General features: G+C 36.7%; 1 pseudogene; it reads left to right on the top strand.

Annotated features, from left to right (window-relative positions):
- Nucleotides 1-480: 480 nt before the first annotated feature.
- On the top strand, nucleotides 481-21,519 carry LOC142533324 (protein MOR1-like; annotated as a pseudogene).
- Nucleotides 21,520-22,597: the final 1,078 nt, after the last annotated feature.

Raw genomic sequence — 22,597 nt, 5'->3', positions numbered from 1 at the left:
GTAAATATTTCCTTGGCCAGAAACTGTGATGGTGGATCCATTTGCTACTGTAATTTTGTTTTGGCTAGGGCAGAGTTTATAAGTGATGAATTTTTTAGAGCAAAAGGTCATATGGTCAGTAGCCCCTGAATCCATCACCCATGTGTTGAGATTTGAAGCATTAGGATGACAAGAGGTAGAGGATATACCTAAAAATGCTTGTGAACATGTACCTGCTCCGGATGGTCCTTCAAGAGTTCCCAAAAAAAATTTAAACTTCTCAATGTCTTGTTTGTTGAATTTGGGATGTGGTGTATGTTCTTTGCTGCCTGAATGACCATTAGCCATATGGGCTTGCCCTTTGTCATTCTCATCTTTGCTGAAAAATTTATTGTTCAGATTTGGAGGCCTCCCATTCAATTTCCAGGAAGTCTTTTTGGTATGGCCTGACCGCCTGTTCCATTTTAGGCATGATATTTAAGCGTAACACTTCTCATTCTTTCTTCAGTACGGATGATGGAGATGGCTTTGTGTGAGGACGGTAAATCTTCCTTCCCCAAGATCTGTATCCTTACAACATCAAATTCAATATTAAGCCCTGCAAGGAAATCGTAAATCCACTCATCAACCATTGATTACTATCATCTATATCAGCCAAAGAAATAGGATCAATCATATCACACATATCATATCGACGCCTCAAAGCTCTATTATACTTGATATAAACCAAATCATTCAATATTTTTTGCTCCAATCTGTTTCTTCTTTTGGAATGAAGGTGAACATATTTGATACAAATTAATTTTAGCTTTAAAATAATAAATTTATTTAATATTTCATTAAATACTAATACTTAGTACTCATATGTTCAAGTACACTCCAATTTTGTTCACAAGCAGATGAACTACAAGTAAGGCTAAGAACTTTCAACACGAACACTTACAATTCGAGTATCGAACACCCATAAGCCAACCACCATTCCACTGGTTATTTTGAAACAAAATAAAAAATTGAACATTAAAACTATTACATATCAATTATCATATAATAAAAATAAAATATTGATTATCTGGTGATTTTTTTTTCTTTGTCTGACTGCCATGGGCATCCCAAAAAGTCCTTCAGCCTTTTTGTACATTGGCAATTGGTCCATGATCTTATCCTTTAGCTAATCGGTTTCACACATCCTACCGATACATTTATACAAACACGTTACAACTTAATTATCATTTTCTATATTAGAATCTGAATAAAACTCCAGGTTTAAGAAATGCCCAGCAGCATGTAAAGGTCGATGGAGTTGTATCGTCCACTTATGATCAATTATAGCAAAAATATATTTATATTTATCTTCTTTGTGATCAAATGAGGTTGCAATAGCTTCTTTAGTTCGATCGATATCCTCATAAATATAGCCCATTGGAGGTTTTTTTCCCCATCAACCAATCGAAGAACTTTCACAACAGGACTACTTACTTTAACAGCATAAACGACTGTATTCCAAAATGAAGGCATTAACATAACCTCTGTTGTTCGATTACCCGTGCCTCGTTTCCAAATCTACTAGCGGTCCATTTCTCAGATGTAAACATTTTTCACAAATTCTCTTGTGATTTTGAAACCGCTTTAAAGTCAAATAAGTAGTTGCAAAACGAGTTTTTCCAGCTCTAACCGTATCTTTCAATCTCGTGAATTCTCTCATCATGTTTAGAACTTGGGGCCTGTTATATATATATCCATTAACCATCATTGCCATTTCATGTACCTTATTCAAGTGAGAAAGTTTAACAAAATCTTCAAGCATTAAATCTAAACAATGAGCAGCGCATGAAGACCAATACAAGTGAGGATATTGTGCTTCCAAATGACGTCCTTTTCATTAAAATTTAAATTCAATATACAAATTACACTTTAAAAGTTAGAACTTTAATTTAAATAGTACAATAATTTTATATAAAGTGATATAACTAACTTCATGATAAGTAGGGGCTTCATTCCACGACCAAATTGTCCAACAGCTTCAATAAATGGTTTAAAACTATCATAATTCATGGTGTTAAAAGGAATACCTGCATCATATATCCCATCTAGCGAACTTTTGCACAACATTCTCCCTCAGTTTCTTCTTATTTTCATCATACAACTTCGCTGTCTTTGCATCTTTTTTCTTTTCTTGAGATACAGTCTCATCAACATATTGTTGGAAGTATAAATCTATTGGACCAGCTTGTTTTAGTTTCTTCCCATGAAAATTAGGTGCAAGATTAGAACACTGACCAAATGAAACTGATTTAGGTCGTTTCCCTTTTGCTGCACGTACATCTTCTTCAAGTTCCAAATATTCTTATTGTTCTGCAACTTCATCAAAGTGAGGGATCGCATCCTATTTGATTATTCAATTCTTTCTTTTTTGAAATATAAGAACTGATTTCTTCTTTCACGTGCTCTGGACATTTTGAGCAAGTTTTTGTATTTCTATTGACTCCAACAAGATGTTGTTTATGTCGATAAATCCCACCATTAGTTGTTTTCCTACAAAAATTGCACTTCACTTATTGATATTTTTTGGGTCTTCTAATGTTGTGATTCAAAATTTGACATTTTTATCGGCAAGAACAGACTTTATTCTAGAATTCTGCAATAAATTGCTGAAATACAAAATTAGAAGTATAAATACAAAATATAAATATAATATATCAATTAATCCAACCATCCCGGAAGCAATGAAAGTTGATATTGGTGGCGGGGTAGACATGATAACAAACACTGGCGTATGACTTGTAATTTGTAAATGATCGGTGATCCTAAGAATAAAACTACAGCAACAGGTTACAGGACTCACTTTATACAAGATAGATCAAAAGTTGGAAATACATTTTATTAAAAATCAAATAATTCTACTTCATTCTGAATTCTGATTATAATGTATTAAAACATAAAATACAAACCAACTCCAAATTAGATTACAGATTACTTATGTAAATTCAATTGGACACCGAACAGACAAAAAAAGGTTTAGAGTATTTGTGCATAATCTATAGTATTCAAGACTGACTCAGTAAGCCTTTCTTTCCTAATCACGTACAAAATCCAAATACAATAAATCCTATATTGTAAGCCACAAAGCCATCTCTCACATACTCACAGTTTTTGATGAAGCACACTAGCAGTCTAGCACAGTTTGATGAAGCACACTATCACAGTCCACAGAGAGAAACGCACATATGACAGAACCAGAAAGAGTTTGAGAGTTGAGACGTAGAGACTAGAGAAAAGCCGCTGCACACATAGTCGCATACACTGAGAGAAATTGAGAGGCCGCTAGGGAGAAAATCGCACACATGCTGGGCTTTTTAAAACATACAATAGGGATTGTTTTTGTTATTGGGCTTTAAAACTTTTTGCGCTTTAATTATATATATAGAATCGTACCATATCTTGTGCGCCTTTCAGCAGAGGCGCGCTTTTGTTACCCTTAACTATATTCTAAACATGCTGATTCTTTTTCTGTGGTTTAATGTTTGATTGCTGTTCTACGTTGGGATATTCTTTATGACAATGTATTCTACATGTCAAAATATATATTGAGTGCTTAGCTAATGTGGCGGTTGATTTGACTTTAATTTGTTAGTACTTTTCAAATTTTGGCCTATGTGATCACCAAGCATCATATAGCTTTGTTGAGTTTTTGTGAATCTTTGTCCAATACTTGCAATCTCTCAAAAACTGCTGAGGTTTTGAAGTTCATAGAGTTTCTAACATCAAATTCAGTGTATTTGTCTTTTATTTGACATTCACAGTTTTGACTGTCATGATATCTCGAAGTGATTAACCAAGTAGATTGCTTCATTGTCTGAGTAAAGCATGGTATTGATTTGTACTTTATAAATTGTTTGTTGCAGCTATTGTGTCTTTCAAAGAGCAGGTGGAAGCACTAACCAACCTTGACCCATCAGTTGAATTTTTGATTCGTTTACTTTGTGTTGTTCCTGGTTGGAACGAGAAAAATGTTCAGGTATATATTTATCCTTACACTTGTGTTCTTAATATAACTACAATGTTGTCACTTGAGTGGATTAAATTATCTCTGTTGGGATGTTGATGAGTAGGTTCAACAACAGATTGTCTATATAATCACTCACATTGCTTCAACTGCATCAAAGTTTCCGAAAAAAGGCGTTGTTCTTTGCCTTATAGGTTAGTTACTTTGAATCATTTATACTGCTAATATTACCTTGCGACTATCAATCCTTTACTTTTACCATCTATCGTTATCATCCTTTTCGTACTATTGATGGTTGGAAGTCGTTTTCCTGTGGTATGTTGAAGATAACTTTAGGCTTTCACCAGTTTCTGAATTCTGCTGTGGATTTAAATTGTTGACAGGTGTCAGTGAAAGAGTCGCTGACGTCAAGACTCGTGCTCTGGCCATGAAGTGTCTTACTACGTTTTGTGAAGCTGCAGGTCCGGGATTCGTATTTGAGAGGGTAAGTTGAAGATTGTTGGGTGTGACACGACCACTGATATTTAACTTTGCAAATAAAAAGAGCAATGTGCTTTATATTGAACTTTGTTGAATGTCTTGAAATTGCTGTAATGACAAAGTTTAGAAGGAAAATGACGAGCTTTCACCCTTCCCTCCAGCATATCTAACTATTTGCTCCCCTGACTTAGACCTTGGATTTTATTTCTAAACCTTGTAACGTGCGCCTACTTGGGAATTTGGGGTTGCCCCGGCTGTGTCATGACTTATGCTTGCCTCTAATCCTCTTCTCTCACGTGGTGCATCAATACAGATTGTGATACCCTATTCTATGGAACGTCTTGCAATATGAGGACTGTTATTGCAGAAATTAGTTGCCTTATTGCAGAAATTAGTTGCCTGCCATTTTAAAAAGAAAAACCTAACGTACTGTTACGCTCATATTTCTTGAATCTTTTCTTGTCACTCTTCAGACACATGGCGACACAACCTCCACTGTTAACTGCCCTAGACTTTGTCTCTGACCCCTCTGCTAGTTGACCAGCTACACCTTCAGTTTCTGCTATTCACCAAAAGATAGAAAACGATCAAAACTCCTGTAAATCTTAAATGTTGTTTTCTACCTCACTCAATGACTTTCTTGTCATGATGCAACAACTACTGATACCAGCCCTAGACCGTCTCCGGCCCCTCTACTAGCTGACCAGCTAACACCATCAGTTTCTGCTATTCACCAAAAGAAAGCGTAAAAAAACTCCTGATCTTTATTATTGTTTTCTAGCTCATTCAACGACTTTCTCCTTATGACGCAACCACCACTGATACCTATCCTAGACTGTCTCTGTCCCCTCTACTAGCTGACTATCTTTTCAGTTTCAGAAATAGTGTATCCGAACCTCTCAAGTCACAAATTGATATTTGTGGAAGATATATTTTTTATGGCGAAAGAAAGGGTGGCAATGAAAAAAAACTAAGCGAATTCGCTCCATGTTATGAATTGTATCAAGGCCTTGATAATTTCTATACTTGAGAATAATCAGTCATTAGGGAACTAAAATCTGTACTAAGAAACAGTTGGGTCATTTTCTTAAGTGAGAGGGTAGAACTGTTAATTCATTTTCTAATAATGCATGTGCGGCCGTTATTTGTTGCAATTTGATTGATGGTTTTCTTTCCATTAGTGAGCACTCTTTTGGATATTTTTCTCTGGTGCCAGCTTTATAAAATCATTAAAGAGCACAAGAATCCCAAGGTTCTGAGTGAAGGTCTATTGTGGTTGGATTCTGCGGTTGAGGATTTTGGTATTTCATATATTAAACTGAAGGTTCAAGCTCCTACACACAAATTTGTTACTTCTGATTTTATTTTCTTCAGGTTTGTGCATAAGACATGTTCAATATCTGGTGTTATTTGTTATTACAGGATTTAATCAACTTCTGCAAGGATATTGGTTTACAATCTAGTGCTGCTGCCACTAGAAATGCCACGATTAAACTTATTGGTGTTTTACACAAGTTTGTTGGGCCAGGTGATGCATGATTTTTGTAATATTATTCATGTTATTCAGATGTTTATAGGACTCACTGGATACTCTCCTTGCAGACATTAAGGGATTCCTCTCAGATGTAAAACCCGCTCTTTTAAGTGCCCTTGATGCTGAGTGTGAAAAAAATCCTTATGAGGTAAGATTTAGTTTCTGAATGATCTTCCTCATCTCCCTTGAATCCAATTACTTTGTGCGTCACATTTTTAATTTTTCTATCTGCAGGGGACATCAGCAGTTCCGAAGAAAACTGTGAAAGTAACTGATGCTAAGCATCATCCTTGGCTTCTGGTGGGGTAGATGGCCTACCACGTGAAGACATTAGTGAAAAGATTACCCCTACCTTGTTGAAAGGCCTTGAATATTCAGACTGGAAGGTGTGATGTTGTACATATGTGATTGCTGTGAAGTTTGTAAGCCATTTAAAGTGCCATCTAGTTACTGAATATATTTTGCTCTAGATCCGTTTGGAGTCTATTGAAAGTGTTAATAAAATTGTAGAAGAGGCCAACAGACGTATTCAACCGACTGGAACTGGTATAACTAATGGTTATATGTTCAATAAACTATCACAGTTCCTGGGTATATTGTGTTAACTTATTCTTCTTTCAGGAGAGCTTTTTGGGGCTCTAAGAAGCCGTCTGCATGACAGCAACAAAAACTTAATCATGGCGACTTTGTCCACTATTGGTGTTCTTGCATCTGCAATGGGACAAGCGATTGAGAAGTCAAGCAAGGTTCATTTCTCTAAATTTTTCTGTCATCTATATTCAATTTTCTCAGAACTTTGTTTTGGTTCTCATTCTGCTTTAATGTGGTCACATGCAGGGCATTCTGTCAGATATTTTGAAATGCCTTGGTGACAATAAGAAACAAATGAGAGAGTGCACTCTGAGCACCTTAGACGCTTGGCTTGCTGCTGTTCATCTTGATAAAATGGTTGACACGAAAGAACTTCTCTTGGTTACTTTCTTGCCTTTGACTTTTTCTAATATTTATGACGTGGAAGTCTTTTTTTTAGGTTCCTTTTGTTTCAGCTGCTCTTACTGACACTAAGCTTGGTGCGGAAGGGCGCAAGGATCTCTTTGACTGGTTATCCCGTACAACTTGGTGGATCAACTAATTTTCCTGATGCTATACATTTGCTAAAACCATCTGCATCTTCTATGACGGTATTCATTTCTCCATTTAACTTATTTATTTTTTTGAAAGTTTTCACTGTTAGCATCTGTTTGTTTCAGTTTTACTTGAGATGTTACTTGGTTAATCTGCCAGGATAAATCAGCAGATGTTCGTAAAGCTGCTGAAACATTGTTTAGTGAAATATTGAGAGTTTGTGGACAAGAAATGGTATGTGGATTGCTACTGCTTACTGGAAGATCTTTGATTTCCCACAGAGATCGTTGTTTGGTCTCACATATTCTTTTCGTAGGTGACCAAAAATTTGAGAGATATTCAAGGGTCTGCTTTAGCTATTGTCAATGAGCGATTAAAGCCACACAGGGCTTTTCAAGGTATATTAATTTTTGCCTCCCCGCCTGTCTTCCTGAGAAGGAAAGAGTTGTTTTGTATCTTTTAGATGCTTTTTCAGTGCTTAGCTTCTTGCTGGATTGCAGAACGTTTTGAACCTGGTCGGACAGTTCCTTCTGGATCGACGTCCAAAAACAGCTTGCAGATCGGAAAAGCCAATGCTTATGGTGATCGTGCATCACAACATGGAAACAAGGCCGCTCCTACAGTATGTTTTCAATTGATTAAAGTGCTATTTTTTCATAAATTAACATACTGTTTGAGCCAAATTTGGTCTGTCCAGAGAACTATTTCTACAAAGGGCTCAAGACAAGAGTTAGTTACATCCGTTCAAGACATCAACTTGCAGTCGCAGACTTTGCTCATTGTTAAAGATTCAAATAAGGTATATTGTATACATGGTGAAAATTGATTCACAGCAGCTTTGGTGACCTGTGCGCATGCTACCGATATGAATTGTCTGATTCTCGTGCAGGATGATAGAGAGAGAATGGTTGTTCGCAGATTTAAGTTTGAAGAATTACGTTTAGAGCAAATTCAAGATCTCGAGGTGTGCTGTTTTTTTGTGTGTATTCATTGCTTGGTTTTGGCTCTTCACACCAAGGTTCTAAAATTCGCTAGGCGTCAGTCGGGCGATAGCCCAGCACCTAGACCGCCTAGGCGGGGACTAGGCGCCGTTAATCGGATTCTACGGAATCAAAACATAATAAATCACATACTAGAACTTCAACACAATAACATCAAATTTAAAATAACTTCAAAATATTCTCAATATAGTTTAATGTGTCATCTCAATAAAATAAGAAAGAATTCAGATTTGTTCCAAAATTCACAATGAAATAGTTTAATGTGTCATCACAAATTTACTCCACTTCTTCTTCTCCGAAATTTTCAACAACTTGTTCTTCATCGGACACAAAATCAATATCATCATTGTGATCATCATCTTTTTCATCAGATTCAAAATCATCCTCGTGAAATTCTCTAACTCTAGAGCTTCTTCGGGGTTGTAGATTTTTATCTGCCCCAGTTGCTTTATCAACTAATTGCCAAGTGAGCCCCGAACCTGGTTCAACTTCATTTTCTTCCCCACCATCCACAATCCAACCTTGTGCATTTGAAGCATCTTTTTCAAGAAGGACGTTGACGTTCCTTTCTTTCTCTCTTTTTTGCTTGTTAAACAATCTAGCATTAAATTGGACAAATACTAGATTGTTCAACCTATTGACATCCAAGCTATTTCTTTTCTTTGTATGAATCTAAAAAAAATCGAGAATGTAATTAGTATAGTTATGAATATGAACATACACTTTAAAAATTATTAATAAATTATTTTAATTAAAGTTTAAACTTACTCCTTCAAATGCACTCCAATTTCTTTCACACTCAGATGAGCTTGTAGTTAATGAAAGAATCCTCAATGCCACTCTTAGCAAGTTGGGTGTGTGAGCACCGTAGGTACTCCACCATGTACATGGATCAAATGTATCATCATTTTTTTCACATGCTTTTGCAGCCAATGCTTTCCCAAATAACCCAGTCTTATCTCTATATTTTGCAAATTCCTTGTTAATAATTGTATCTTGCCATGTATTCAAAAATCCCTGTCGCGACCTCTCCAAAAAGAGCAATAGAACTATCTTTGTAGTAGAAATAGGGATTCAACGAAAAAGCTATGGTATGCAATGATGTATCAAGTCTATCCTTCATTTTTGACTGAATAATCACGATGATAGGTTGATAATTTGATTCGACATAGTTCGGAGTCACCTTGATATCTTCTTTAGCTCGAAGAAGCTCCTCATATAGAAACCCCATGAATGACTTTTTATCTCCGTCAACCAATCGGAGAACTCTTACCAAAGGAGCAAATATTCTCAAACAAAGTGTCACACCATTCCAAAAACTCATTCTTAGGCTGAGTGACGGATGCAGTCGACTGATGGATTGCTTGCCATTTTTACCCTCCAAACCTTACTGAATACGAAACACTTAAAAGTTAAACATGCTAGTGTCTATATCAACAGTTTAATAAGAAATGGTGAGACCAAAAACTTCGAATATAAACGAACAAAATATGTTCTCCTAGACAACAAATTTCTCGGCCGAGAAGTTGACTAAGATAAAAATATGATTGGAAGAATAAAAATATGAAATCGTGAAGCAAGTCTATACATCCTTCTCAACACTTTGGAACTAAACTCATAAACCAAGTCTAACTGGACTTCTGATTGGTCTTTGCTAAAGCTTCCAACATTATCATTCAGCCATAAAAATTTTAGCTTTACTGAAATATAATACTATAGACCTTTTGTTGATTAATGGTATTAATGGAAGACAATCATTCAGCATGATTGTAGGAGATGATAAGGAAATATTTGTATTATGGTAATTATTGTAATTACCAATTAGAGATATTATTACTATAATTATCTGTAATGTTTAGACTATAAATAGGTGTAGTGGTAATAAGGGCAAATGTATGTGTAATTTTTCTCATTCATTTTCAATATCAGTTGCATTGCAATTCAACATGGTATCAGAGCCAGGTTCGAGGAGCTCTTAGGTTTTGAGCAAGTTGCTAACCTTGATCGCTGTCGGCGTTGAAAGGCCTGTTGCACAAGACAAATCTCTGGATTGCGTTTGAATAGTCTCCATCACTACCATGTCTGACGGAAAGAAGGAGGAATCTTCTACTGCCATGGATGAACATGCTGGTAGCAAGATTACCACCACTTATGATAATCCTTCTCTGCAGATCAGTCCTGTCAAACTTGATGGAACAAATTATCTCGCGTGGTCGCGATCATGCTTGCTGTTTATTCAAGCCAGAGGTATGCAGGGCTATATCAATGGGAAAATTACATCGAATCGTGCTGATACTTCCAAATGGGAGTCCGAGAATTCGCTTGTTATGTCGTGGTTAATCAATTCTATGCAACCACAACTCGCACGTGGATACCTTCTGCTGGACACGGCACAAAAAATTTGGGAGGCTACTGCTCAGACTTATTCTCAGTCTGGAAATGATGCCCAAATATACGAACTACGGAGGAAGATCCATGAAACCAAACAAAGTGAGATGACAATTGCCCAATACTTTTCTGAACTCAGCAGTTTGTGGCAAGAACTTGACTATTATCAGGATTTTCAAGCCTCATGTCCAGCTGATGCAACAAAGTTTCATACATTGGTTGAAAAGGAACGAGTGTATGATTTTCTAGCAGGGCTGAATGATGTCTTTGATCAAATCAGAGTACAGGTTCTTGGAAAAGACCCTTTTCCCTCTTTACGACATGCATATAACTATGTGCAACAAGAAGAAAGCAGAAGAAATGCTATGATGCCAATTATCTCTAATGAAGGATCAGGTATGCTTGTTGACTCACATACCATCACCACAAAATATAATGCTGCTAGAAGTACAAGTAAAGGAGGTGAAGTACAAGATGAGAAAAAGTGTGAACATTGTGGGAAACCAAATCACACTAAAGCCACATGCTGGAGTATCCATGGCCGTCCAAAACGAGGTCGTGGTGGTGGAAGATTTAATGATTCACGACCTCAAGCTAATGTTTATGAAGCTTCCCATATCGAGCAACCGAGTGAGGAAAAATCTTCCAAGGGACTATCCAATGAGGAGTTACAGACTCTCAGGCACCTTATGGCTAGAATTGAATCTCCTGGTACCATGAATGCCACTTCCACTCATTCCTCTCATCTTGCCCGCACAGGTATATCATGCCATCTGCTCATACAACCCAATATACTCATTGTGTCGATGATGATTCATGGATTCTTGATTCCGGAGCCTCTGACCATATGACTGGTGCTCGTGAAAAATTCCTGACATATTCTTTGTGTTCAGGTAGCGATAAAGTCCGTATAGCCGACGGATCTTTATCTTCTATAATCGGAAAAGGTTCTATCAATTGCACTTCTTCACTTGATTTACCTCTAGCTTTACATATCCCTAGTTTTTCACATAACCTTCTGTCTGTTAGTGCCCTTACCAGAGATTTGAATTGTAAAATTGAATTTTTCCCTTCTCATTGTATTATACAGGAGCTGAGCACGGGGAAAACGATTGGCTATGGTAGAGTGAATGACGGTCTATACCAATTGGTTGGAGGATCTAGTCTCAAAAGTCATGCCTTGATAAGTGATTCGGACTCCACTCATCACCAAATCCTTCAGTGGCACAGAAGATTAGGGCACCCTTCATTTTATGTTTTAAAAAAAATTTATCCTCGTTTATTCCAGCAGTGTAATGTGGAGACCTTAGTTTGTGATGCTTGTGAACTTGCTAAGCACACTAGAACTTCATATCCTTCCATTAATAATAAAAGTTCAAAACCATTTATGATAATCCACTCTGATGTTTGGGGACCAAGCCCGGTAGTTTCTCTATCGGGTTATAGGTGGTTTGTAACTTTTATTGATTGTTACAGTAGGAAGACATGGGTCTATTTGATGCATGCAAAAAATGAAGTGTTTGTTTGTTTTCAGTTTTCCATAGAATGATTAGCACTCAGTTTGGTGTCTCTGTGAAAATTCTACGTACCGATAATGGTACTGAATATATGGAAAAGAACTTTCAATCTTATTTAGGCATTCATGGAATTATACACCAAACAAGTTGTGTCAACACGGCCGCTCAAAATGGGGTTTCTGAACGGAAAAACCGACATCTTCTTGAGGTTGCCAGGGCTCTCATGTTCACAATGAATGTACCGAAAGTTTATTGGGGTGATGCAGTTCTCACAGCGGCCTACCTGATCAACCGCATGCCTTTGAGGACCTTGAATTTCAAATGTCCATTGAAACTCATTCAAGGTAATAATTTCTCCAGTATTCCCCCGAAAATCTTTGGGTGTGTATGTTTTGTACATAAACATATTGGAGGAAAACTGGACCCTAGAGCATTGAAATGTATCTTTGTTGGATATTCGACCACGCAAAAAGGGTACAAGTGTTACCATCCACCAACTAGAAAATTTTATGTCTCTATGGATGTTACTTTTCGGGAAATGGAAGCTTTCTTTCCCATCTCGTCACCTGTTCTAGGGGAGAACAACCATATCGAACAAGTGACTTCCACTGAGCAAACCTTTCTTGGACTGCCTGTAAATAGTGGTCAGGGGGAATATGAGAATATTGAAACAATCTCAGATACAGATCAAGCCCAATCCGAAACAGGAAAACTGGATCAGCCTAATCTGCTGAGATATGCTCGCAAGAAAAAAGATGAAGCTACTCTGCATAGCCAACCGTCGGTCCCGGACGACTCCTGTAGAATCAGGTAACCCATCTCCTAATCTCGGTTGAGACCTTTTCAGATGATATTTATAATGACCTTGATCTTCCAATAGCTCTTAGAAAAAAGGCTCGGTCGTGTACTCAACATCCCATTTCTAACTTCGTTTCATATAAATCACTAACCTCATCCTATAGAGCTTTTTTGTCTTCTTTGCATTCTATTTCTGTTCCACAGGGATGGAAAGAAGCCACCAATGATCCTCAGTGGAAAGGTGCCATGGTAGAAGAGATGAAGGCCTTGGTAAAAAATGAGACTTGGGAGCTTGTTGACAAACCTTCGGGTAAAATCCCGGTTGGATGCAAATGGGTATACACTGTGAAGCATAACGCAGATGGCTCTATTGAAAGGTTAAAGGCCCGATTGGTAGCCAAAGGATATACTCAGACCTATGGGATCGATTATCAAGAAACTTTTGCACCGGTTGCTAAGATGAACTCGGTGAGAGTCCTCTTGTCTTGTGCTGCTAATCTTGGATGAGACCTACAACAATTTGATGTAAAAAATTCTTTTCTACATGGAGAATTGGAAGAAGAAGTTTATATGGAAATCCCTCCAGGCTTCTCATGTCAGAAAACTGAAGGAAAGGTTTGTCGATTAAGAAAAGCTCTCTATGGTTTGAAACAGTCACCTCGGGCATGGTTTGGTAGGTTTAGTGTAACAATGATTACTCTTGGCTACAAGCAAAGTAATGCAGATCACACTATGTTCATCAAACATCTCAATGGTAAGGTTACCATCCTCATTGTATATGTCGATGATATCATAATGACCGGAGACAACCAAGAAGAGATGACGAGACTAAAGAAACATTTGGCCACTGAGTTTGAGATTAAAGATTTGGGCAAACTAAGATATTTCCTTGGAATAGAGGTAGCTCGATCAAACAAGGGTATATTTATCTCTCAAAGAAAATATGTCCTAGACTTGCTGAAGGAAACCGGAATGTTAGGCTGTAAACCAGCGGATACCCCAATTGAAGCAAATCACAAGTTGAAAGAAGACGTCAGTGAGTTGGTCGACATTGATCGCTATCAAAGATTGGTCGGGAAATTGATTTACTTGTCTCATACAAGGCCTGACATAGCCTATGCAGTAAGTGTAGTAAGTCAATTTATGCATCGGCCTCGATCCACACATCTTGAAGCTGTCTATCAGATACTAAGATATCTCAAATCTAGTCCTGGGAAAGGTCTCCTTCTTTCAAACAATGGCCATTTGGGAATAAATGCATACACTGATGCGGATTGGGCAGGATCTCCTAATGATAGAAGGTCTACTTCTGGATATTGTGTCTTCATCGGTGGAAATTTGGTTACTTGGAGAAGCAAAAAACAGACCGTGGTTGCTAGATCAAGTGCCGAAGCTGAATATAGAGCTATGGCACAAGGCGTGTGTGAATTGTTATGGATCAAGAAGCTAATGCGAGACATTAAACTCTTTCAAGAAGAGCCTCTAGTGCTACATTGTGACAATAAGGCAGCTATAAGCATTGCCAATAATCCGGTTCAGCATGATCGTACTAAGCACGTTGAGATTGATCGATTCTTTATCAAAGAAAAGTTGGATGACCAAAGCTTAAGAATCAGCTATACCAATTCTGGAAACCAGTTAGCAGATGTCTTTACTAAGGGCTTGTGTGCTAAAGTGTTTCACCCTTTCATGTGCAAGATGGGTATGACAGATATACACACACCATCTTGAGGGGGAGTGTTGATTAATGGTATTAATGGAAGACAATCATTCAGCATGATTGTAGGAGATGATAAGGAAATATTTGTATTATGGTAATTATTGTAATTAGCAATTAGAGATATTATTACTATAATTATCTGTAATGTTTAGACTATAAATAGGTGTAGTGGTAATAAAGGCAAATGTATGTGTAATTTTTCTCATTCATTTTCAATATCAATTGCATTGCAATTCAACACCTTTGAACTACAGACAAAATTGAAAACATGCTATAGACCTTTGAACTGTGACAAAATTGTTCTATGAACATAATTCTACTGAGAACATTATAGAACAAACACCTTGATGCAGTGTTGGAACAATAATCAGGGAGAAAAAGTATATGCAAGAAAGTGAGGAGAAAGAATAACTTGAGCCTCTGGAACGAGATGGAGTCCTGGAACGAGGAGTATCTATGTTTCTGGTACAAAGAGTGCCGCTGGAAAATAACGAGAGCCGAGAAAGAAAGAAAAGTAGCAGCCCAGAAAGAAAAGCAGCAGACCTAATGGGCCAAAATTTTATTTTTTTAAATGGGCTTCTTAGCGGATCATTAAATTTTAGAAGCCCAAATTTTTTTTTTAAAAAAAATCAGCTCACCTAGCCGCCCAGCCTCCGTCTAGGTGCGCCCAGGCCCGCCTAGCGCCTGGGCTGGCCGCCTAGCGCCTGGGCTGGCGCCTAGCACCTTATCGGTGCGGCTGGCCTCCGCCTTGGCCGCAATTTAGAACATTGTTTCACTGGAAAATTTTTGAAGTTTTATTTTACTTTTCGACTGATAATCGACCAAAATATAGATTTATGCCACATATTACCCGTATGATAAATTGATATTGTGAATAACGTGTTCACTGAAGTAAAAATAAAACAAATTATACCTTTTTCAAAACCTACATTTTAATCCAGTCTTTAAGTTTGCAACTCCTTGTAGTGTCAGTGTGCAACAGCCGGTGATCATGTCTCTCATGTAGGGATATGATATCACTACCTGATGAATTACTTACTAGTCTACATATTATATTTATAGAGCAGTTATCATTGGCTTCTTCTTATGTTTCATTAGAATGATCTCATAAAGTACTTCCGAGAGGATTTGCATAGGCGGCTGTTATGTGCGGACTTTAAGAAGCAAGTAGATGGAATTGAGATGCTGCAGAAGGTATTTTTAGTTTCAGTTTGTGGTTCTGCTAACATTTCTACTGATTGGGCCTCTTGAAATTGCATTCTTTCTGCGTTGCAGGCTCTTCCCTCCATAAAAATGGAGGTAATTGAAGTCTTGGATGTACTCCTGAAGTGGTTTGTCATGAGGTTCTGCGAATCTAATACGTCATGCCTATTAAAGGTATAACCTAGTTACACAGAAACATGTCAGTAATGATTACGGCGTCAACATGACTGGCGGCCTGTGCATTAAGTTTAATTTTTGCTGTTCTGGCTAATATAGGCTAAAATATTTAGTTCTGTTTTTAAGTCCGACCTGGTGTTATACTAGCCGGACTACGAGACATCTGAAAAAACAGTTATTTTTTAAATGTGCAAAATTAAACAAGAGAAAACCAGTCCAAAAATTAGAAATTTGAATTAAAGAAGATATGTCAATACATAATTTTGCTTCTGAAAGAGTCAACTTACTTACTATCAGGATTTTTAGCTCTCTAGTTTTGGTGATCATCCTTAAATTTTTCAATTTTTACTTTTTTTCTCTCTTTCACTTGCAATGATGTTGATCCTTGGAGATATTGGTTTACTAGATAGATGGATCTTTACTTCTAGTCTTGATAAAAGTAAATCATTTTTCACTCTTTTGTTATGAATAAAATTTGTGCATGCCTAGTTGTTAGAAGTTATAATATTTTGAATTATTTCTAAGTGATCAAATCCTTATGTTGTTAAACATACTAATATATAGACCATTTGGCTAGAGTGTCAGTTTAGTTATTCTGATTTTTCATCCATTTTTGGAAACTGACTTGATGTCATTCATGCTCTTTGAAAATGTTGATAAGGTTCTGGAATTTCTACCTGAACTTCTGGACATGTTGAAGAATGTGGGGGCTACACAATGACTGAAGCAGAGGCAGCCATTTTTCTTCCCTGTTTGGTTGAGAAGGTAGTAGACGAATAGTTATTTTAGTTATCTGTGGAAGATGCGTTCATCATGCATCATCTTTAATACTTTATTTTCAAGGCTCAAAAAAATTATTTGAAATCCTTTGATTTATTCTTTTCCGTTTTCACTGTAGTTCTTGTTTAAAATATCAAGTTTTTATGCATTTCGTTTTCCTTCAAATCCCATCTTAACCACAATGGATCGTGGGTTGCAGTCTGGGCATAACATTGAAAAAGTACGAGAGAAAATGCGGGAACTGATGAAGCAAATAATCAACACTTATTCCGCAACAAAAACTTTTCCTTATGTTTTGGAAGGCTTGCGTTCTAGAAACAATAGGACACGGATTGAGTCTGCTGACCTTGTCGGATTCTTACTGGATAATTATGGAGCTGAGGTAATTTTTTAGCAAGGCTTGTGTTAGGATTTAACAATATTTTGAGTTTTGATTCATTACTATTTTGACATTCTTTATTTATCACTGATCAGATAAGTGGGCAGTTAAAATCCTTGCAAATTGTCGCAAGTTTAACTGCTGAACGAGATGGAGATGCTAGAAAGGCTGCTCTAAATACTTTGGCCACTGGATATAAGATTCTTGGTGAGTTTTACATATTTATTATTGCAAATAGAGAGGCAAATTTCATTATTAACAATGTCCTACAGTTTGTAGCCGTGTCTTAATCTTTCGATATGAGTGTAGAAGAATGTGATCGATTATTTTAGATAGGACCAGGCTTAGAGAAATTATTTTATTCATTATTTTTTATGCTGTTAGGACCAGGCTTAGAGAAATTATTTTATTCATTATTTTTTATGCTGTGAAACAGCCATTTGGCACTTGGGTAACTTAAAGATAACTTCTGTACATGTGCTTTCTGAGTACTCAAGTGTACACGCAAGCTCATATATCATCATGAAACTACTGGTACACCCAGTAAAGAAACTATCTATTTTCCATGATTTTTACTGTCCGCGAAAATGTAAACGCTCTTGGTATGTTTTGCAGTAGTGCTTGAACACCACTCTTGTAAAAAAAGCCTAATTCCTAGTGGCCTACGAAATATATATGCATCTGTGTGTGTGTTTTATAATCTTATGCAGTTGTTGCTTGGAAATAGATAGAATTCGCTTCTGACCATACATTTTGAAAATAGAATGGAAACTCATGAATATGAAACTATTATTCGAGTGACATCTTTGTTTTTTTTTTCTCTTGTAACAAAGTACTTTTGTTGTTTCCTTACCCAGTTTTTGTCTAAATCTTTTTGTAAATAATTTGTCTGTCAGGTGAAGACATTTGGAGATATGTTGGTAAGCTTACCGAAGCACAAAGAAGTATGTTAGATGATAGATTTAAGTGGAAGGTTACTACATGATTACACTATTATGCTAACCGTTGCCCAATCTACGATTATTTGTTTTTTCCCCTCCGTATAATTAATTCATTTACTTGCAATTCCCAGGCTCGGGAGATGGAGAAAAGGAAAGAAGGAAGGCCAGGGGAAGCCAGGGCTGCTCTGAGGCGTTCGGTGAGAGATAATGGGTATGTTTTATTCATAAAGATGGCGTATGATGATTTTATTTATTTAAATTTTTTAGTTATTATGTTGTCATATCTGATTAATAACCCTGAGAGTAGTTACATTCAACTCTCTAGATGTGGCAAGACCTTGTTGGTGAGGAAATTTATATGACGGAAGAAAATGACAGATCATTTGAAATATTTAAGTTTGTATATCTTAAAAATGATTACTGATCTTTCTTGAAAAGGGGCTCACTAAATAAAATACCAGTAACCAACCCACATGCTCATTGGATGGCTGTTGGATACGTGTTTGGTTTGACTATATTAAATTTTAGATATTTTTCATTTCTGAACTATTTTTTTCCCACCGTCCCAGAATTTGGTCATGGAATAAAAAAAAGCAATTGCTCTTATGCTCGAGTAGTTGGTAATGGCTTTTGTGATCCACTTAACTGAAGGAGGAAGATTTTGGATTTCTTTGGTTTTGTTTTGGGAGTTTTGCAGAAATAAAATTATATTCTTAATTTTTTTTAAAGAAATAGAATTACAACGGTAAATGTCAAATCATATAAGCAATTATTGAATAAAATTATTTTAAAAGTTGTGCTGGGAGAGATGTGGGGAGGTAAAAATGTATATTTTGGAATGATGAAAAGTTTTGAAAATGAGGATAGCGATTGTTTGATTTTGGGCTATGGAAAATTGTTTCCGTAAAATGAAATAAAACCATTCGGTGGTCGCTATTGTTTGTTATTTTTGATGTTGCAAATTTGTTATTGTACTATGACCTCCCAGATCAGATTTAGCTGAGCAAAGTGGGGAAGTTACTCGCTCTGTGGCTGTCCCAATATTCAGCAGGTATCTGATTTTAGTTATCTTGTTCAATCTGAAGGAGGATATGCATAACCATTCACTTCCCCTTGAGCATTTCATATTCTTATAATCACCTGCTTCTTTGCTTTCTAATTATTTTTGTATCCTAGGGAGAGTTATGGTCATCTTGAAGTTCAAGCAGATAAACTTCCAAGTCATCAAACATATTCTGGTATGGGTCCCACAGACTGGAATGAAGCTTTGGATATTGTAGCTTACGGTTCGCCTGAGCAGGTTTGTTTTGAGTTCCTATGTTGGAGTACCTTGAATGTTAATTTGAAAGTGCATTGGTACTGTCATTTGTTCACTCAGCTTCAAAAGATCATCACCCTTACCCTTGCCTTTTCTTGTTTCATTTAGTGTTTGCATTAAGTACCTTTAAGTGTGAGTTGACTCTACAATCTCTTGCATAGAATGTCAACTTTGACCCACTGCATATAAGATGTAATCTTGATTACATGACTGTACAATCTGAATTTTGACAGCATTTAATATCTATGGATATATTATTTGTCTTACTCATGAATGCAATTTTGTCAACAGTCAGTTGAAGGAATGAAAGTTGTGTGCCATGAATTGAGACAGGCAACTGCTGATCCTGAAGGCAGCAGTATGGGCGATATAATGAAAGATGCGGATAGACTGGTCCTCATGCTTAGCTAAAAAGGCAACATCTAGTTTATTTTCTTTTGTTGGAAGTGCCTCCTATATTTATTCCTTGTGAACATCTCATTTATTTTGTTTCAGATAATGAAGACTTTTGACTTTAGTCTCAATGGTGCCTCATCAAGGTCTTGTAAATATGTCCTGAACACTCTCATGCAGGTAGACGCTCTCCTTTGTCTTTCATAATTTTGCATGTGGTCCCTCCTGCTTTTGTTCTTGGTTGAGCGTATAAATGTCAACGATTTGGTTTAGAAAGCTGAAAATCGAGAAAAAAATTCAAATTAAATAATTTAGCATAATGTACGTTTTCCAAATCACTATCGTCGATGCAGATTTTTCAAAACAAGACACTAGCTCATGCTGTCAAGGAATGCACTCTTGATAGTCTCATTACAGAACTGTTGCTATGGCTTTTGGATGAAAGGGTTCCACAGATGGATGATGGCAGTCAACTTTTAAAAGCTTTGAATATACTTGTGTTGAAGATTCTGGTAAAGCTTGATAATAAAGTTCATCTACAAGGCAATAGTGGGTTTTTTTCATAATTAAAATACTTAATATTTAATCTTCAGGATAAGACCATACCTCATCCTTTGTTGTGCTTATAAATCTCTTGCTACCACTTGATCCATCAAGATGGCCATCTCCAGCAGCAAATGAGTCCCTTGTTATTAGAAATCAGAAATTTTCTGATTTGGTTGTTAAATGTTTAATCAAGCTCACTAAGGTGACATTTACTGTTTAATTTGGTGATTTTAACAACTGTCATGAACTGATCTCTTGCATCAAATATTTACAAAAAGTGCCAAACTGATATGTTCTTGATCATCAGAAAAGCATTTATTTTTACTTATTTGTTTGAAACCTGGTGATTTATCTGCACCACTTAATATGGATATAGGTTTTGCAAAGTACAATATATGTCATAGACCTTGATCGAATTCTTCAAAGTATCCATATATGTCTACAAAAACTAGGAATGCATGAAATATGGAAGAGGTACTAACCTCTCTCCCAAAGTAAAAACATTTTTTTCCTAGCTTGCTGATTATGTTATTGGTGACTGAATGTTTATCATTTACATACTTTCACATTCTTACTACTCTTTGCCTTATGAATTCACTGAAGAGCGGGGGCTGATGACTAAACCACTTTGGATGGTCAAAATTGTTATGTGTGAGCTTGTTAATCTTCAGGTATATATGGAATACTCTTGATAATATGGTAGCTTAATCTTCCAACTAATTTGCAAGTTACCTCTATAGAACTTGGCAGCTGCTAGGATGTTGACACCATCTGGGCCTGTTGGGCAAACTCACTGGACTGATTCGACAGCCAATAACTCAGCACCTGCGACACACTCTGCAGATGCACAATTGAAGGTACCTGTTTTTGAGTCCTGATCTCGAGCCACGTATTTTTCTTGTCGGTTTCTCCTTTATGTTGCACATGTATTGTTGCATATGTATTTACTATTTTCCAATATAACTTCTTGATGTGTGTGCAACAGCAAGAATTGGCTGCAATATTTAAGAAAATTGGTGACAAACAAACTAGCTCAATTGGTTTGTATGAACTATATCGCATTACTCAACTATATCCTCAGGTAAATTGTTTGCAATACCGGAATAAACTTTTAATCTGTCATATATTAGTTACTTAGAGATGTCCCTATATCTTTATAATTTATTTCAACGTTTATTTAACAACAATCTCTTATTCTTTTGGTTTCAGGTTGACATTTTCGCTCAACTGCAAAATGCCAGCGACGCTTTTCGAACTTACATTAGAGATGGTTTAGCACAGGTCTGGATCAATTTTTCTAAAAAAGGTATTCGAGAATATTGCTTGAACATTTTTGTGTAATGTTTAGTTTCATTCTCTGGCAGATGGAGAGAAATGCAGCAGCAGGAAGGACGCCTTCGAGTGTACCCCTGTCCACTCCACCGCCAGTGATGCTCAACCCTTCTCCAAGATTTGGAGCTCTATCTCCTGTAACTACAAATTCATTGAGCGATTCAATGAATACAAATACAAGAATCGAACCCACAAACTTCACTTCACCACCATCATATGCTGAAGATGATCGGTCTGTTAATACCGTCTCACCAAGAGGTTCCACTTCCGATCAATCAGGATTCCAGCATTTAGATGAGTCAAGAACTGACATACTACCATCAGGTATATAGCTTTTCTTAAATTTGTTATGAACGAACAGAATTCTGCTCAATTTCTCAAATCCAAGCTCAGTCTTGAATTTTGAGCTTTTATGCTTGAAATTCGGATCAGTTTGGAATTCAAATTCAGACTTGATTCATGTGGTTTTAATTTAATTATTGAAATTTATTAATCAGATGTTTAAATATGGGTCGAAGTCAGTTTATCATATTAGTAAATTTGAATAAAATAATATGGGCATGAAAGTGTGTTCAAACTTGTTAGAGGTTGGCTTGTGTTCAATAAAATCAGGAATACAAAATTTCTAAATGACTCGAAAAGTGGACGAGCTATTTGATTTGTTGGAATCCTAGTTACGAGCATGGCCTTATCATGCTTCAGTGAGAATAAGATCACCTGATAATTTATTTTAACTGCAGTTACAAACGGTACATTGGATGCGATTAGGGAAAGAATGAAGAGTATCCAATTGGCAACAGCTCAAGTGAATCCTGAGCCGAGGAACCGACCACTGGTACAAGTAAATGGAAATGTTAGCCATCCATATGGGGCGGAAGGGCACAGTGCCAGTAATTCCACAGAGAGTGGTATCCTTCATATGGATGAGAAAGCGTTGTCCAGCCTCCAAGCTCGTATGGAGCGATTAAAGAGTGGATCATTTG

This window comes from Primulina tabacum, chromosome 2, assembly GCF_025594145.1.
Source record: "Primulina tabacum isolate GXHZ01 chromosome 2, ASM2559414v2, whole genome shotgun sequence".
Taxonomy (NCBI): domain Eukaryota; kingdom Viridiplantae; phylum Streptophyta; class Magnoliopsida; order Lamiales; family Gesneriaceae; genus Primulina; species Primulina tabacum.
This window is presented reverse-complemented; position numbering and strand designations above follow the sequence as displayed.